Raw genomic sequence first — 11,509 nt, forward strand, 5'->3', positions numbered from 1 at the left:
ACGGTGGGCGTGGCTTAAAACCGGTGGGAGGGGCTTAAAAATGGGTGTGGCTTAATAGAAAAGTGGGAGGGGCTTAATAGAAAAGTGGGAGTGGCTTAAAAACGGTGGGAGTGGCTTAAAAACGGTGGGAGGGCTTAAAAATGGGTGTGGCTTAATAGAAAAGTGGGCGGGGCTTAATAGAAAATTGGGAGAGGCTTAAAAACGATGGGAGTGGCTTAAAAATGGGTGTGGCTTTATAGGAAAGTGGGCGGGACTTAATAGAAAAGTGGGAGGGGCTTAAAAGTGAGTGGAGTTAGGGTTAGGGTTAAAAGTGAGGGTTGGATTAGGGTTAGGGTTAGGGTTGAAAGTGAGGGTTGGGTTAGGGTTAGGGTTAGGGTTGAAAGTGAGGGTTGAAAGTGGGTGGGGTTTAAAAGGGGATGGGCTTTAAAAAGGTGGGAGTGGCTTAAAAATGGGAGTGGCTTAATAGAAAAGTGGGAGGGGCTTAATAGAAAAGTGGGAGTGGCTTAAAAACCGTGTGAGTGGCTTAGAAATGGGAGTGGCTTAATAGAAAAGTGGGAGTGGCTTAATAGAACAGTGGGAGTGGCTTAAAAACGGTGGGAGTGGCTTAAAAACGGTGGGAGTGGCTTAAAAACGGTGGGAGGGTTAGGGTTAGGGTTAGGGGGTTAGGGTTAGGGTTAGGGGGTTAGGGGGTTAGGGTTAGGGTTAGGGTTAGGGTTATAGGGGAATACGAAAATTTAGGTATGTGACTCATTTGGGTACTAACCAATCAGAGAAGAGTTAGGGTTGAAAGTTAGGGTTGAAAGTTAGGGTTGAAAGTTAGGGTTGAAAGTTAGGGTTGAAAGTTAGGGTTGACACTTAGGATTATTTTTCTATTTTTGTTTGGCCCAGGGTTATAGGGGAATACGAAAATTTAGGTATGTGACTCATTTGGGTACTAACCAATCAGAGAAGAGTTAGGGTTGAAAGTTAGGGTTGAAAGTTAGGGTTGAAAGTTAGGGTTGAAAGTTAGGGTTGAAAGTTAGGGTTGAAAGTTAGGATTATTTTTCTATTTTTGTTTGGCCCAGGGTTATAGGGGAATACGAAAATTTAGGTATGTGACTCATTTGGGTACTAACCAATCAGAGAAGAGTTAGGGTTGAAAGTTAGGGTTGAAAGTTAGGGTTGAAAGTTAGGGTTGAAAGTTAGGGTTGAAAGTTAGGGTTGACACTTAGGATTATTTTTCTATTTTTGTTTGGCCCAGGGTTATAGGGGAATACGAAAATTTAGGTATGTGACTCATTTGGGTACTAACCAATCAGAGAAGAGTTAGGGTTGAAAGTTAGGGTTGAAAGTTAGGGTTGAAAGTTAGGGTTGAAAGTTAGGGTTGAAAGTTAGGGTTGACACTTAGGATTATTTTTCTATTTTTGTTTGGCCCAGGGTTATAGGGGAATACGAAAATTTAGGTATGTGACTCATTTGGGTACTAACCAATCAGAGAAGAGTTAGGGTTGAAAGTTAGGGTTGAAAGTTAGGGTTGACACTTAGGATTATTTTTCTATTTTTGTTTGGCCCAGGGTTATAGGGGAATACGAAAATTTAGGTATGTGACTCATTTGGGTACTAACCAATCAGAGAAGAGTTAGGGTTGAAAGTTAGGGTTGAAAGTTAGGGTTGAAAGTTAGGGTTGAAAGTTAGGGTTGAAAGTTAGGGTTGAAAGTTAGGGTTGAAAGTTAGGGTTGAAAGTTAGGGTTGACACTTAGGATTATTTTTCTATTTTTGTTTGGCCCAGGGTTATAGGGGAATACGAAAATTTAGGTATGTGACTCATTTGGGTACTAACCAATCAGAGAAGAGTTAGGGTTGAAAGTTACACTGGCGACACACTTTATTCGAGCTCGGCTAGTCCCACGAATTCGGGTATACCCGGGTGTATTGAGGTTTGTGACTGTTTTCTGCCCGAGTGCATTGAGGTATTTTCCAGGCAGGGATTGAAGCATTTTATTCCCGCTGGCTGCAATACTGCACAGTATATATATATATACTGCATTACAATTCATGAATTTATGCCATCTGGTAGACACGCGAAGCATTGCAGCCTATTAAATCCTAATCATTATCATTTAACAGATCAGCCACCCGTCAGCCAGGCATGAACCCAGGCTGGGAAGGCAAACGCAACGGGGCTTGTCAGAGGTGAGGAGCGGCGCATTCCAGGTATCTGCCAGGTACATACTGGGTATTTGCTCGAATAAAGTGTGTCGGTGCAGTAGGGTTGAAAGTTAGGGTTGAAAGTTAGGGTTGAAAGTTAGGGTTGAAAGTTAGGATTATTTTTCTATTTTTGTTTGGCCCAGGGTTATAGGGGAATACGAAAATTTAGGTATGTGACTCATTTGGGTACTAACCAATCAGAGAAGAGTTAGGGTTGAAAGTTAGGGTTGAAAGTTAGGGTTGAAAGTTAGGGTTGAAAGTTAGGGTTGAAAGTTAGGATTATTTTTCTATTTTTGTTTGGCCCAGGGTTATAGGGGAATACGAAAATTTAGGTATGTGACTCATTTGGGTACTAACCAATCAGAGAAGAGTTAGGGTTGAAAGTTAGGGTTGAAAGTTAGGGTTGAAAGTTAGGGTTGAAAGTTAGGATTATTTTTCTATTTTTGTTTGGCCCAGGGTTACAGGGGAATACGAAAATTTAGGTATGTGACTCATTTGGGTACTAACCAATCAGAGAAGAGTTAGGGTTGAAAGTTAGGGTTGAAAGTTAGGGTTGACGGTTAGGGTTAGGGTTAGGGTTAGGGTTAGAGGGGAATACGAAAATTTAGGTATGTGACTCATTTGGGTACTAACCAATCAGAGAAGAGTTAGGGTTGAAAGTTAGGGTTGAAAGTTAGGGTTGAAAGTTAGGGTTGAAAGTTAGGGTTGAAAGTTAGGGTTGAAAGTTAGGGTTGACACTTAGGATTATTTTTCTATTTTTGTTTGGCCCAGGGTTACAGGGGAATACGAAAATTTAGGTATGTGACTCATTTGGGTACTAACCAATCAGAGAAGAGTTAGGGTTGAAAGTTAGGGTTGAAAGTTAGGGTTGAAAGTTAGGGTTGAAAGTTAGGGTTGAAAGTTAGGATTATTTTTCTATTTTTGTTTGGCCCAGGGTTATAGGGGAATACGAAAATTTAGGTATGTGACTCATTTGGGTACTAACCAATCAGAGAAGAGTTAGGGTTGAAAGTTAGGGTTTAAAGTTAGGGTTGAAAGTTAGGGTTGAAAGTTAGGGTTGAAAGTTAGGGTTGAAAGTTAGGGTTGAAAGTTAGGGTTGAAAGTTAGGGTTGAAAGTTAGGGTTGAAAGTTAGGGTTGAAAGTTAGGGTTGAAAGTTAGGGTTGACACTTAGGATTATTTTTCTATTTTTGTTTGGCCCAGGGTTATAGGGGAATACGAAAATTTAGGTATGTGACTCATTTGGGTACTAACCAATCAGAGAAGAGTTAGGGTTAGCGTTGAAAGTTAGGGTTAGGGTTGACCCTTACGATTATTTTTGTATTTGTGTTTGGTTAAAAAAGAATAGAACATTTTTAGTTATGTGACTCATTTAGGTACTTGGCCAATGAGAGTTAAGTTCTGAACAATTTAGGGAGGGTGTGGTTTGGGGTTGAAAGTGTGGTAAGAAAAAGTGTAAGTGGGTAAGCACGTGAGGGAGGTTGTGGGTAGGTGGGTGAGGGAGGTTTAGGGATGTATGGTGGGTGTGGGTAAGGAGGTTGAAGGTTTTTGAGGGAAGGTGGATGATGAAGAGAGTGGGTAGGTGGTGTTGAAGGTGGATTAGGGAGGGTGAGTAAATGTGTCTGGGAGGGTGAGGATGAAGGTGGGTGAAAAAAGTGTGGGTCAGTTCAGGTATGGGTGAGTGGGCAAGGGTGAGGCTGGGTATTGGTGTGCAGGTAAGGGTGGTGAAGGTGAATTTTAATATGGATGATGAGGGTAGAAGGTGGGTGAGGGAGGTTGGGTGAAGGAGGGTGTGGGAAGGTGATGTTGAAGGTGGGTGAGGGATGGTTAATATGGGTATAGGAGGCTTTGTAGGTAAGGTTGAGGCCAGTAAGGTAGAGTGAACGTGGGTGAGGGAGGGTGAGGATTAAGGTGGAAGAGGGAGGGTGTGTTTAAGTGGGGTTAAAGGTTGGTGAATGTAGGTGAGGTAGGGGGATGAGTGAAGGTGTGGGTGAGTGAAGGTGTTGGTGAGGGGGCAATGGTGGGTGGGTGAAGGTGGATGAGTGTGAGGGTGAAGGTGGATGAGGTGGTGGGTGATAGTGAACATGGGTCAAGAGCGGGTGAGGGAGGGCATGGAATCAGTCTGTGAGCCTGCCCTTTCTATTTTGTTGTATATATTCTATTCCCTATCCAATTGACATGTTGCATTTATATGCAGTTAGTCATTCAAAAATTTGAAAACTCTTGCATTCGTTGCATGTTAGCGAGAGGCACCCTTAGAGGTAAAGAGCTAGCTTTTACCTCACTACTAAGTACTTGGACATTGAGGACTAGATCCGTTTTGTACAGAGCGGAGCTTCTCCTCTGCCGTATGCTAGGAGTGAAGAAGCACTACTGTCTATCGTCCGTAAAGGGGTATGCTTTCTTCCCCCAATTTACAGTCGAGCTAGCGCTGCAGATGGGACAGTAGCGAAGAGTTCACTGCCTGACTCTAAAAGGGCACACTCGTGTAAAGGGAGAGAAATCAACTCAAAGCTTTATATCCTGAGAGATAAAAGCAATGCATTGTGTAGGTGTACTCACTTACCTCAACTACTTACCTCCTTGTTAGTATGTCCTTTGTGAACATCATCTTGATAGACGAACTTACCTATTTTCATACTGCAAATAAATTTTACCCAAGATAAGTGAAAAAATATAATGCAATCCCCTTTAGAGCAATGCAGTTGAGGACCCTCTTTCACTGATGGACTAAATAAACAATGCTTAGACTGAGTGAGAGAGGGGTTTGTGAGAGAGAGGGGAGAGTGGTAGTCCTTGAAAGAGAGAGAGAAAGAAAGGACATTTGTGAGAGTACTGCACCGACACACTTTATTCGAGCAAATACCCAGTATGTACCTGGCAGATACCTGGTATGCGCCACTCCTCACCTCTGACAAGCCCCGTTGCGTTTGCCTTCCCAGCCTGGGTTCATGCCTGGCTGACGGGCGGCTGATCTGTTAAATGATAATGATTAGGATTTAATAGGCTGCAATGCTTTGCGTGTCTACCAGATGGCATAAATTCATGAATTGTAATGCAGTATATATATATATACTGTGCAGTATTGCAGCCAGCGGGAATAAAATGCTTCAATCCCTGCCTGGAAAATAACTCAATGCACTCGGGCAGAAAACAGTCACAAACCTCAATACACCCGGGTATACCCGAATTCGTGGGACTAGCCGAGCTCGAATAAAGTGTGTCGCCAGTGTAAAATACAGGTGATTTAGAAGGAGCAGGGATGCTAGTCAGGGAGAGTAATAGAGAGCAGGGAGAGAAAGAGAGGGTGTGAGAAAGAAAAAGAGAGAGAGAGAAGTGGAAGAAAGAAATGTGTGTGAGAGCAAGAGACGGGTTGAAGTGAAAGAGATAGCGTGGGAGTAAGAGAGAAAAAATTTGAGAGAAGGGAGAGGGAGAGAGAAGGGAGAGGGAGAGAGAAGGGAGAGGGAGAGAGAAGGGAGTGACAAGTGTGAGAGGAGGGACAGAGAAGGGAGAGGGAGAGAGAAGGGAGAGGGAGAGAAAAGGAAAAGGGAGAGAAAAGGAAAAGGGAGAGAAAAGGAAAAGGGAGAGAAAAGGAAAAGGGAGAGAAAAGGAAAAGGGAGAGAAAAGGAAAAGGGAGAAAAAAGCAAAAGGGAGAGAAAAGGAAAAGGGAGAGAAAAGGAAAAGGGAGAGAAAAGGGAGAGAAAAGGGAGAGAAAAGGGAGAGAAAAGGGAGAGAAAGGGGAGAGAAAGGGGAGAGAAAGGGGAGAGAAAGGGGAGAGAAAAGGAAAGGGAGATAGAAGGAAAAGGGAGAGAAAAGGAAGAGGGAGAGAGAATGGAGAGACAAGGGAGAGGGAGAGACAAGGAAAGGGAGAGAGAAGGGATAGGGAGAGAGAAGGGAGAGGGAGAGAGATGGGAGTGACAAGGGAGAGAGGAAGGAGAGCGAAGGAAGAGGGAGAGAGAAAAGGGAGAGAGAGAGAGAAGGGAGAGAAAGAGAGTGATGAGGGAGTGACAAGGAAAAGGGAGAGAGAAGGGAGAGGGAGAGAGAAGGAAGAGGGAGAGAGAAAAGGGATAGGGAGAGAGAAGGGATAGGGAGAGAGAGAAGGGATACGGAGAGAGAGAAGGGATACAGAGAGAGAGAAGGTAGATGTAGAGAGAAGGGAGATGGAGAAAGAAGGAAGATGGAGAAGGGAGAGAGAGAGAAGGGAGAGAGAGAGAGAGAGAGGGAGAGAGAGAGAGAGAGTGATGAGGGAGTGACAAGGAAAAGGGAGAGAGAATGGAGAGAGAAGGGAGAGGGAGAGAGGAGAGAGAGAAGGGAGAGAGAGAGAAGGGAGAGGGAGAGACAGAGAGAAGGAAGAGGGTGAGAGAGAAGGGAAAGGGAGAGAGAGAGAAGGGAGAGAGAGAAGGGAGAGGGAGAGAGAGAGGTAGAGGGAATGACGAGGGAGTTATAAGGGAGAGGGAGAGAGAAGGGAGGGGGAGAGAGAGAGAGAAGGGAGTGGAGAGAGAGAGAAGGGAGAGGGAGAGCGAAGGAAAGGGGAGGGGAAAGGAAAAGGGAGAGAATGGAGAGATAAGGAAAAGGGAGAGAGCATGGAGAGGGAGAGAGAAGGGAGAGGGAGAGAGGAGAGAGAGAAGGGAGAGAGAGAGAAGGGAGAGGGAGAGACAGCGAGAAGGAAGAGGGTGAGAGAGAAGGGAAAGGGAGAGAGAGAGAAGGGAGAGGGAGAGAGAGAGAGAGAGAGGTAGAGGGAATGACGAGGGAGTTATAAGGGAGAGGGAGAGAGAAGGGAGGGGGAGAGAGAGAGAAGGGAGAGAGAGAGAGAGGGAGAGAGAGAGAGTGATGAGGGAGTGACAAGGAAAAGGGAGAGAGAAGGGAGAGAGAAGGGAGAGGGAGAGAGGAGAGAGAGAAGGGAGAGAGAGAGAAGGGAGAGGGAGAGACAGAGAGAAGGAAGAGGGTGAGAGAGAAGGGAAAGGGAGAGAGAGAAGGGAGAGAGAGAAGGGAGAGGGAGAGAGAGAGGTAGAGGGAATGACGAGTGAGTTATAAGGGAGAGGGAGAGAGAAGGGAGGGGGAGAGAGAGAGAGAAGGGAGTGGAGAGAGAGAGAAGGGAGAGGGAGAGCGAAGGAAAGGGGAGGGGAAAGGAAAAGGGAGAGAATGGAGAGATAAGGAAAAGGGAGAGAGCATGGAGAGGGAGAGAGAAGGGAGAGGGAGAGAGGAGAGAGAGAAGGGAGAGAGAGAGAAGGGAGAGGGAGAGACAGAGAGAAGGAAGAGGGTGAGAGAGAAGGGAAAGGGAGAGAGAGAGAAGGGAGAGGGAGAGAGAGAGGTAGTGGGAATGACGAGGGAGTTATAAGGGAGAGGGAGAGAGAAGGGAGGGGGAGAGAGAGAGAAGGGAGTGGAGAGAGAGAGAGAAGGGAGAGGGAGAGCGAAGGAAAGGGGAGGGGAAAGGAAAAGGGAGAGAATGGAGAGACAAGGAAAAGGGAGAGAGATTGGAAAGGGAGAGAGAAGGAAAAGGGAGAGAGAAGGAAAAGGGAGAGACAAGGGAGAGGGAGAGACAAGGAAAAGGAGAGAGAAGGGATATGGAGAGAGAAGGGAGAGGGAGAGAGAAGGGGGTGACAAGGGAGAGAGGAGGGAGAGAGAAGGGAGAGGGAGAGAGAAGGAAAAGGGAGGGGAAAGGAAAAGGGAGAGAGAATGGAAAGGGAGAGAGAAGGAAGAGGGATAGAGAAGGAAGAGGGAGAGAGAAGGAAGATGGAGTGACAAGGGATAGGAAGAGAGAAGGAAGAGGGAGAGAGAGAAGGGATAGGGAGAGAGAAGGGATATGGAGAGAGAGAAGGTAGATGTAGAGAGAAGGGAGATGGAGAAAGAAGGAAGATGGAGAAGGGAGAGAGAGAGAAGGGAGAGAGAGAGAGAGAGAGAGAGAGAAGGGAGAGAGAATGGAGAGAGTGATGAGGGAGTGACAAGGTAAAGGGAGAGAGAAGGGAGAGACAGAGAAGAGAGAAGAGAGAGAAGGGAGAGAGAGAAGGGAGAGGGAAAGACAGAGAGAAGGAAGAGGGTGAGAGAGAAGGGAGAGGGAGAGAGAGAGAGAAGGGAGAGGGAGATAGAGAGGGAGAGGGAATGACGAGGGAGTGATAAGGGAGAGGGAGAGAGAAGGGAGGGGGAGAGAGAGAGAAGGGAGGGGAGAGAGAGAGAAGGGAGAGGGAGAGAGAGAGAAGGGAGAGGGAGAGAGAAGGGAGAGGGAGAGAGAAGGGAGAGGGAGAGAGAATGGAGAGACAAGGGAGAGGTAGAAACAAGGGAGAGGGAGCGACAAGGGATAGGGAGAGAGAAGGAAGAGGGAGAGAGAGAAGGGAGAGAGAGAGAAGGGAGAGAAAGAGAGTGATGAGGGAGTGACAAGGAAAAGGGAGAGAGAAGGAAGGGATAGGGAGAGAGAAGGAAGAGGGAGAGAGAGAAGGAAGAGGGAGAGAAAGAAGGAAGAGGGAGAGAGAGAAGGGATAGGGAGAGCGAGAAGGTAGATGTAGAGAGAAGGGAGATGGAGAAGAAGGAAGATGGAGAAGGGGAGAGAGAGAGAGAGAGAGAGAGAGAGAGAGAGAGAGAGAGAGAGAGAGAGAAGGGAGAGAGAGTGATGAGGGAGTGACAAGGAAAAGGGAGAGAGAAGGGAGAGGGAGAGAGGAGAGAGAAGGGAGAGAGAGAGAAGAGAGAGGGAGAGACAGAGAGAAGGAAGAGGGTGAGAGAGAAAGGAATGGTTGAGAGAGAGAAGGGAGAGGGAGAGGGAATGACGAGGGAGTTATAAGGGAGAGGGAGAGAGAAGGGAGGGGGAGATAGAGAAGGGAGTGGAGAGAGAGAGAAGGGAGAGGGAGAGCGAAGAGAAAGGGGAGGGGAAAGGAAAAGGGAGAGAATGGAGAGATAAGGAAAAGGGAGAGAGCATGGAAAGGGAGAGAGACGGAAGAGGGAGAGAGAAGGAAGAGGGAGAGAGAAGGGATAGGGAGAGAGAAGGGAGAGAAAGGCAGAGGAATAGAGAAGGGAGTGAGAAAAGGGAGAGAGATAGAAAAGGGAGAGAGAAGGGAAAAGGAGAGAGAAGGAAAAGGGAGAGAGAAGGAAAGGGAGAGAGAAGGAAAAGGGAGAGAGAATGGAGAGACAAGGGAGAGGGAGAGACAAGGAAAGGGAGAGAGAAGGGATAGGGAGAGAGAAGGGAGAGGGAGAGAGGAGGGGGTGACAAGGGAGAGAGGAGGGAGAGAGAAGGGAGAGAGAGAGAGAAGGAAAGGGGAGCGGAAAGGAAAAGGGAGAGAGAATGGAAAGGGAGAGAGAATGGAAAGGGAGAGAGAATGGAAAGGGAGAGAGAAGGAAGAGGGAGAGAGAAGGAAGATGGAGAGAGAAGGAAGATGGAGAGAGAAGGAAGATGGAGAGAGAAGGAAGAGGGGGAGGGAAGGAAGAGGGAGAGAGAATGGAGAGACAAGGGAGAGGTAGAAACAAGGCAGAGGGAGCGACAAGGGATAGGGAGAGAGAAGGAAGAGGGAGAGAGAAAAGGGATAGGGAGAGAGAGAATGGATAGGGAGAGAGAGAAGGGATACGGAGAGAGAGAAGGGATACGGAGAGAGAGAAGGGATACGGAGAGAGAGAAGTAGATGTAGAGAGAAGGGAGATGGAGAAAGAAGGAAGATGGAGAAGGGAGAGAGAGAGAAGGGAGAGAGAGAGAGAGAAGGGAGAGAGAGAGTGATGAGGGAGTGACAAGGAAAAGGGAGAGAGAAGGGAGAGGGAGAGAGAAGGGAGAGGGAGAGAGGAGAGAGAGAGAAGGGAGAGGGAGAGGGAGAGAGAAGGAAGAGGGTGAGAGAGAAGGGAAAGGGAGAGAGAGAGAAGGGAGAGGGAATGACGAGGGAGTTATAAGGGAGAGGGAGAGAGAAGGGAGGGGGAGAGAGAGAGAATGGAGAGGGAGAGAGAGAGAGAAGGGAGAGGGAGAGAGAGAGAAGGGAGAGGGAGAGGTTGAGAAGGGAGAGAGAGAGAAGGGAAAGGGGAGAGAGAGAAGGGAGGTCAGGTGTTCAGGATATCCAAGCTTCAACACAGATGCTTTAATCAGTCCCTGCTTCAGCACAGGTGGCTCAATCAGGGTCTCTGTCTTCAAACAAGCCTCTGTTTGAGCCACTTGTGCTGAAGCTGTAAAATTGTGCTGAAGCTGTAAAATCCTGAAATTCAGACCAGTTTGGGGGATTAAGGACTTGAGTTGAGCAGCCATGTGTTCAAATTCTATGATACCTATTATTTACATTTGCATCTAGAGTGCTCTTTAGAAGCGGTTTGTCTCACTTAAGAGTGATTAGAATAGGCCGCAAAATCTTTTGCTGTGTACAGGAAAAAGAGGCATAACAAACCAAGGCTGCCATCTCTTTATATCACAAGGTTACTCAGCAAACATAACAGAAAAACACAGAGAATACACAGAACAATGCAAAGAGCCACCCACAAACAGAACTGGTTGATGATAAACCAATGAATACCAAATTTCAAACCACAGAAACATTACAAGTTACAGTACTTACAATCTTTATCAGAACTCTTATAGACAATAAATGTGGATATAAACACACACATTACAGTATGGGTGTATATGTGTACATTATCTCTAGGGGTAGGTGCTCTGGGCTATTTCACACAAAAGAGCCCCACAAACAGGGCTGGTTGATGATAAACCAATTAATACCATATTTCAAACTGCATAAACATTACAAGTTACAGTACTTACAATCTTTATCAGAACTCTTATAGTCAATAAATGTGGATATGGAGAAGGGAGAGAGAAAGAAAAGGGAGAGAGAAGGGAAAGGGAGAGAGAAGGAAAAGGGAGAGAGAAAGAAAGGGAGATAGAAGGAAAAGGGAGAGAGAAGGAAAAGGAAGAGAGAATGGAGAGACAAGGGAGAGGTAGAAACAAGGGAGAGGGAGCGACAAGGAAAGGGAGAGAGAAGGGATAGGGAGAGAGAAGGGAGAGGGAGAGAGAATGGAGTGACAAGGGAGAGAGGAGGGAGAGAGAAGGGAGAGAGAAGGAGAGAGAAGGAAAAGTGAGGGGAAAGGAAAAGGGAGAGAGAAGGAAGAGGGAGAGAGAAGGAAGATGGAGAGAGAAGGAAGAGGGAGAGAGAAGGAAGAGGGAGAGAGAAGGAAGAGGGAGAGAGAAGGAAGAGGGAGAGAGAAGGAAGAGGGAGAGAGAAGGAAGAGGGAGAGAGAAGGAAGAGGGAGAGAGAATGGAGAGACAAGGGAGAGGTAGAAACAAGGGAGAGGGAGCGACAAGGGATAGGGAGAGAGAAGGAAGAGGGAGAGAGAGAAGGGAGAGAGAGAGAGAAGGGAGAGAAAGAGAGT

Source organism: Ascaphus truei, unplaced genomic scaffold (assembly GCF_040206685.1).
Source record: "Ascaphus truei isolate aAscTru1 unplaced genomic scaffold, aAscTru1.hap1 HAP1_SCAFFOLD_177, whole genome shotgun sequence".
NCBI lineage: Eukaryota > Metazoa > Chordata > Amphibia > Anura > Ascaphidae > Ascaphus > Ascaphus truei.